The 7677-nt window shown below is 44.4% G+C and overlaps 1 protein-coding gene across 1 annotated transcript in view; it reads left to right on the top strand.

Annotated features, from left to right (window-relative positions):
- Window positions 1-7573: 7573 nt before the first annotated feature.
- TECPR1 (tectonin beta-propeller repeat containing 1) overlaps window positions 7574-7677 on the top strand; it is a 43771-nt gene continuing 43667 nt past the window's right edge. The window contains exon 1 of the mRNA XM_019512885.1: window positions 7574-7659. The gene's annotated coding sequence lies outside the window, so the exon portion shown is untranslated. The remainder of the gene's footprint in view (window positions 7660-7677) is intronic.

The raw sequence follows: 7677 nt of genomic DNA, 5'->3' as shown, positions 1-7677 counted from the left end.
CAAAATAGTTCCGCTCCCCCCCCGCTACACCACGTCCCGATTGCTGTTCCCTGTACCCCACTGCTACACTACAGGCTCTCCATGCCTCCACTACACTGTATGCCCCCCACTACATGATGTGTCCCTTTGTTGCTGCTTCCCATGCCCTCACACTGCACCACCTGTACTCCCTGCACTTCCCCACTGCAACAGGTGCCCCCCATGCTTCCTGCAATGCCTCTGCACTGCATGCCCTCCCTGCTGCTGCTCCCTGTGCCTCCCTGCTGCACAGTGCCCCCATCTCCCTCTTAGCTTCCCTACTGCAAGCTCTGCCGCTGCATCATGCCACTCAGGCACCCTAGGCGGCAGGCTCCCCACCACTGAAGGCTGTGCTGTGCAGTACCACCCTGCTCTGGTAGGGAGGGAGGGTGTATGGGCAGGGAGCTGGAGCTTCCAGCTGGTGCTGCAGCCAGAGCAATGAGGGGAGCAACGACCAGGTTGGAGCTCAGGGACCACAACTGAACACTTGCAGGCCACGTGCAGCCCACAGTCACCAGCTGGACAGCCCTGCCCTATGTTATAATCAGCCAAACGGGAAGGTTCTACTTGAGAGTTTGCCCTACAGTATGTGTCAAATCCTGTCCCACCCTGAAACAGTGGTCCAGAGGAGGGCCACCAAGATGGAGCATCTATGACAAGCAAACCCTAAATTACCCATAAAAATTAAAGCACTGGAATCTGATGATCAAGAATGGTCCAACCTCAGTTCTCCAGAGCACCAAGAAATTCTCAGCCAGAAAGAAGTAAAAATAAACTTGCAATATCTGACATGTATTGCCAGAAATCCAAAGTAAAAAATCCAGACCCTTTAAAAACTCTCGGACTTTTTTATGTATTGCAAAGAATCAAGATGGCTCCAGTGTTTTTCTCCCTACGCCCTTTTCCGATCATTTTTAGAATTTAGCTTTTCTTAAGGCTTAATAAGAAAATCCATATTCCAGTAAAGGGGAGCAGGTGAGTCATTCCTTCTCTCCTGGGTCTCTCAAGCTTTTCCCCTATATTTTGCTTCATACCACAGAAGTAGAAATGTCAGCGCTTTTAGGTGAAATCACTTCCTGACAGTTTGAGACTTAATAGCTTTCACTTCTGATTTAAGCCCAGAAAAGTATTTGCTCGGGGACCGTTACTTTTTATACAGCTGGACTGAGCTTTTTCCAGAGATGAAAAAAGAGGAAATTTCCCACTTTAACGATGGCAAATGCCTAACTACACAGTAACCTTTTCTTGTCTGAGCAGTTAGCCCAAACTTGGGGTCCTGCTGGTTGTTTCTGTTACAAAATATTGATGATGGGGCTGTCTTTGATACAATCTTGCATATTTGCCAAGGAAGTATAAAGTTCTTTTTCCCTTAACATATGTGGAACCAAAACAGCAAGGAAGAGTTTCCTAGGACACAGTCCAGGGCCATTCTAGGCAGCATTTACCCAAAATTTCTTTCATAGTTTTTAATTCTCAGAGTCCAGTGCTTCAGCAGCTGCATCTGATTCTTCCTTACTGCCCTTTCTCTCTTGTTTCCTTGTTTTTTTTTCACCAGCACACATGTACAGGAAACCATTCAGCTGTCACATGCCTTGCATGGGTCATTTTGGTCAGTGATACTTGCTCATGTTTTGGGTGACGGCTGCTATGGTTTCAATAGCCTTAACTGCTCCTATTTATCCCAAGTGAAGGCAGTTGTTAGACTCACCAGCTTTAACAATGTTTAATCCAACCCATATAAAAATATGCCTCAGGGCCTTTGTGCCAGATCCCAAGCACCAATATGACCTGTCCACACCACTCCATTGGTTCAAAAGGACTGTAAGGTGACTGCCCCAGTCACCTGAGGATGGGTCAACTTGGACAGCTTACCAACGCAACCCAAACTATTCAAAATGTAAGAATCTGTACACATAGGCTAAGTTTTCTGACGGCACCTAAGGGATTATGATGGTTGAATATCCAAATCCTATAGGCATCCTTGAAAATCTGACCCCATATTTACTTGTTGCTCTTCCAACTAATGCTAATGATTTCTTTGCATCTTTTCCTTGGACAACTACTCTACCCCACAGCATGTTTATTGTCCTCAAAAACATTTCATTTTTTCCATTTTCCAGTTTTGATATCCAGCCACTTTCAGTTTTTCTTGTTCTATGTATAGCAACAAAAATTACTAGACACTGACCATTAATGTTCTTCTTTGTGTCTAATTCTGATTTCTTTACAACTGTAGCGCTGATTTGAATGAAGCTACTCCTCATTTGTACCAGCATAAGTGAGACTAGAATGTGTGAATTTCTAAAGCCCACATGATACATAGTTAATTAAAAAGCAAGTCTTATGTGTAAGTATCTACATTAATAGCTAAGGGACGTTATTCTTACCAGAGCTAAGCTGCAGAGAAGCTCCTTTTGTAACTTTTTCATAAATAATCCAAATATATTTGAAACTTGGTAACAGGTCATCTCACAGATTAATGTACTGAAATTCGGTAGCGTTACTTAATCCTTAGGAAAACCTGATGCAAAGAGAAATAACATGTGGATTAAAATTGCTAGACATAAACTAGGTCTTGCAACTTGCTCAATGCTCGGGAAAGAAGAATGAAAAGCAGTAGAATATAACCAGGGAGATCAGGGCTTGGGCCAAAAGTTTTGGTAAAAAGATGAATCATTCACTCCTAATTATTTTATAATATCTTTTATCAAAACTCAGAATAAGCTTTGTAAACTAGATATTTAATCCTTTCATATGCCTGCATAAGCATTCAGTATTGTAAAGATAATGTCATATATGGCAGCTTTATCACTCCTAGTATGGCTATAAATCACTTTTCAGATTCAGAAGCTATTGATAATTCCTTCAAATAATGCCTCCATATAATATCTGAACGGTGAAACAGTTATATGAGAATGGCTTTCAGTCCCAGATGTTGTCTATAAGTGACTATTCAATCCTGTATATTATCTATAAATGCAAGGCATCCAGTATGGGATTTCTACTATTCAGTAAGGTCCAGATTTCAGCCCTGGCATCCAAAGTTTCTGTTTTTCACTGACAGGTGCAACTGGAGTTAACACCATCAAAGTATCCCCCAGGTTGCTAACCCCTGTGGGTTGAAATCTTCTCCAGGTCTGGTCAGTCCTTGATCTTTCTGCTGGAGCAACAACAGTTAGTGCTGTAGTTTACAGATTCACAGAAGTTTAGGGCTGGAAGAGACCTCATGAGATCATTGGATCCAGCCCCCCTGCTCTGGGCAGGAAAGACTGCTGCGGTCAAATATCCCAGCAAGGTGTACAGTTAGTCTCCTTTTGAAGATCTCCAGGGTAGGCACCTGCACCACCCCCACTGGGAGTCTATTCCAAAGTCTGGTCACACCAACCTTGAAGAATTTTTTCCTTATATCCAATCTGAAACCTTCTTCTAGGAGTTTATGATGGTTGCTTCTGGTTTTCCCCTGGGGCACTTGGGTGAATAGTTGTTCACCTCGCTCGTGATATTCTTCCCTGTCACCAAATCCGCCTGAAGTCTTCTCTTTTCTAGGCTGAACAGTCCCATATCTGTCAACCTTTCCTCATATGGCTTGTTCTTCAGGCCTCTAATCATACAAGTGGCTCTTCTCTGGACTCTCTCAAGCCTCTCCATATCCTTCCTGAAGTGTGACCAGATGCTGTTTTCACTGGACAGTATAGAATACATGGTTATATGGAAACAACTGTCAGATCACCTTTTGGACCAGATTTAAACCACTTTGAGCTCAAGAGGCAAGACATAAAAGGGTCCTCAACCAATACCTCATAAGAAATGTACAGTTCCAAAAACTTACTGATGAGATGGGTTGAGATTCTCACCTCACTCCAGTCCCTTTATGCTGCATAAAAGATCCAGAGCAGCATAAGGCTATCCAAGTCACATTAGGTGCTTCTCTAACACAATGTTCAGAAAGGCACCTAGTTGCAACCTTGTGCTATGCCTTAGACTCACCCAGCACGTTTCTCTCACAGGGAACACTCATTCCAATTTTTTAATTTTGGGGAAAAAAACACATTCACACTTGAAGTTAGATCAGACTTAGCTGTTGCCAGAATCAATGGCCTGATTCTGATCATGCTTCTGGAATGGTAAATCAGGAGTAACTACTGAAGTCAGATGCAAACTGGACCCATTATGCTGCTCTTACACTGTTCTGACTGTGTCTTTTTCCTGGTTGAATTCCTCCCAGGGTCTCTTCTCAAATACTTTCTCTAGGTCTCAGTCTTCTTCTCCAGACTCCGTTACCACTCCTTCCTGTCTACATCTCTGCCCTCATTTCCTCTGTTTCCATCCCAATGCCTACACTCCTGTCTTGCCCCAATTTTGCACCATCCACTGTCATCTTTGTGCCTTCTTCCTTGCTATCCCAATGTTTAGAACTTGAGCCTGAAATTCACCCCTGTTCTCAGGTATAGCTCTCACCACCTCCCTCTCCTTTCACTGCCACTCCTTTGCCTGCTCCCATTATTAATCCACCAAAGAAAGACATGCTTGTTTGGCTTTTTCCATCTGCCATGCTCTAAGACAGGGCCACCATCTGCACCATCACACAGTGCATTATGTGTCTGAACTCTATTATTTGTCTTGCTAAGCTACCACTGCACTGAAACACAGCAGCTGCCTTACAGCACAATGCAATAGTCTGAGGAAGTGAAGAAAGCTATATCCCATTTAATGTTCAGGGATATGGGGGAAGAAGAGAACTAGCTAAAGTGGAATTTGTTCAGTGTATCAGAGAATACATTCCTAATGCTCTTCAGAAGAATTGTGGGATTTTTAAAGACTAAAGTAGTTAGACTTAGTTTTTTTTCCTCATTTTCAAAGGATGGCACTATCGGCAGTATAGGTTTCCTTTACATAAACATAGGCTATTGCATTTGTAGCAACTGAGAGATGCAGCAAAGGCAGTGCAGTAGAGAACCATAATCTCCCTTTCCAGAGACATTATCCATTCAATAGTTGCCCAGACCTATCCTTGTCATCTTTGTGATTTGAGAAGATCACAGCACCAAGTAGCATGGCTGCAGACCACATGATGCCAAAACACTGCTTACAGGCAAGGACACCAAAGCATGTTTGGGCCTTCGTTTAATTGTCTCTCCTGTTGTGACCTGCTTTTTCATATTTGTCTTGAAAGAAAGAAACCATTCAAAAAAGATTGGTATGAGGTCCTCACTGCTAATCTCTTCACTATTTCCCACTTCAGAACAAGTACCTTACAAACACCATCCCATGTCAATCCCTCAAAGACAGGGGTGTCTTTAAGAGAGGTCCGTGCACCTGTCTATGATTTAACTCTCATTTGGGGCTCAATGCTGCAAGGTCCATATAAGCCAGCAGGAATTCAGTTCACTCAGCACCTTGCAGGCTTATCTCCTAACCATCCCATAGGAACCACACTGTCTTTGCAATGGAAAGTGCAAGCTCCTTGAAGGAAGGATTCTCTGTCCCTGTGTTTTGTACTAAGCCAAGACCACTGATGACACTTAATAAATCATAGTGAGGTTTCCTTAGGTTTCCTTTTAAACTCAATCCTGTTTCTCATTGCAAAAGGGGAAGGTACTTTCTCAAAACAATAATACCTCAATTGTGAGCTTTAGTTAGGACATGAGATCCTAACTAAAGGATTAGTTTACTAGTTCACCCTGTCTTTTCCATTTTTGAATACTAGAGCTGCACAGAGCTGATATGGGAAAATCACCCCTTTTTACAATCTATCCTACACCTGCTTATTTTTTTGTTTCTTTACCCTGCTCTGAAGTATTTGGATTTGGTGCTGGCTGCTCTTGGAGACAGGATACTGGACTGGAGGAGGGGATCCAACTGTGAACACAATTCCCCCATAAAGCACTGCAATGTCCTGTCATGCTTGCTATTCATTTTATTTGGATTTTTTTTATGTCACTGTACTAAAAATATTAATCAAAGTAATCCTATAATATTGACACAATGTAATAACTACCCAATACAGAGCATTTTTTTTAAGTATGTGTATGCTGGGATTAATGTATTGTGCAGAAAAGTGTGATGAAGAGACAGGACGGAAGCAAGCGCAGAGTTGAGAGGCACACACCTTCAGGGTATTCTGCCTAAGATATCCTGTCTGATGTTGAGCAAGTGTCTCCAGCTAGAAAACAGACATGATAACACTTAAAGTGGTTGTCAACTAAAATGCAAATAGTTTCTGAATGTTGCCATATGTTAATCTGAGCTAGGCAGTGTTCTCTCCAAATTCATGTTCAGGGCTTCACAGCAAACTACTCTGGTATCTTGATCCAGGGCTCTGCTGAGGCATTTTTTTTCAGTGATCTGCCACTGCCTGAGTTGGGCACTGCCTGCTAACATCTAACTCCAATAACCACTGCCAAATCTGTCTGTAAGGGATATGGTTGAGAATTAGCTTAGAAGGTAAAGCATTAGCTTGGTATGTGAGAGTGATGGCATGGATGGCTGTCTTCTCCAGATTCCTTTATCCCTTTACGGCAATAATTTTCAATTTTGTTTTCATTTGCGGACCCCTAAAAAATGTCAAATGCAGGTGCAGACCCCTTTGACTTGTAACTGTGGGTATTCACATACTTTGATTAGTCATAGTTGCCATTCACAGACCCCTTAGACATAGTCTGTGGAGCCCAGGTTGAAAACCACTGCTCTGCTGGAAGATGCTTGGATACCGTGCTACAGCATGGGGGTGTACAGGCGAGCGGACCTTCCTGGGCATTTCTCAGCATGCCGCGCAGACCCCTGGGGCCGGTGACACCAGCCTGCTGCAATTCTGGCTCACTATGTGATTTATGTGGAGGGGTTTGGCTGTAACTGTGTTGGCCTAAGGATATAGGCAGGCAAGCTTCTTTAGATAGATGTCACATCTTTTATTAAACCAACCATGTAGTTGGAAAAAAGTTCTTAGCAAGCTTTGGGGTGCAATCACCCTTGTCCAGACATAGGGAGTCTCATGTGGTATCTTTTATTAGACCAACTGAGTAGTTGGGAAAAGTTCTTGCAAGCTTTTGGGCTCAGCCACCCTTCTTCAGGCACAGGCAGTCTGCTGGTCTGAGCTCCCCAAGGAATGAGAGAAGCTAAAAGTGTGACAGGAGGTCAAGGAGACTGTAAAGAGGTGGAAATTAGGAAAACAACGGGAAGAGAAGGGAGGAAAAGAAGGGGAAATAATGCCAAAGGTAAGCCAGGGAGACTTTACTGTCATTAAGTTCTTCAAGGTAGAAAAGGCAAAAGGAAACAGCTGGAAATGAGGAAGACGGAGGGGAGGGGAGGGGAGGGGAGGGGAGGCAGGGGGACGAGAGCAGTGTAGCTGGTGAGGGCAGGCACTGCGCTGTCTGGAGGCAGCCCCAGAGCCCGGCTCAGCACCACGGGCCGGACCAGGATGCCCGGACAGCTCCTCCCCGGGGGGCAGCGCGCGGAACGCCATGTATCCGATTCCACCCCCTCCACTTCTGCCCAATCGCTGTGGCGCTTACATGCGTTGAGGAGCAAAAGCAGCCAATGGGCGAGCGGCTGTCAGGGCACGCACTTCCTGCCGGAGCCCGGTGCCCGGCGCAGCTGTGGGCGCAGTCGGTGCCGCGGGCGCGCCTGGGCGCGGAGCAGCAGGTAACGCGGAGGGCCGGG

The sequence above is a fragment of the Gavialis gangeticus genome, unplaced genomic scaffold, assembly GCF_001723915.1.
Source record: "Gavialis gangeticus isolate Ggan-Ray unplaced genomic scaffold, GavGan_comp1, whole genome shotgun sequence".
NCBI classification, from domain to species: domain Eukaryota; kingdom Metazoa; phylum Chordata; order Crocodylia; family Gavialidae; genus Gavialis; species Gavialis gangeticus.
This window is presented reverse-complemented; position numbering and strand designations above follow the sequence as displayed.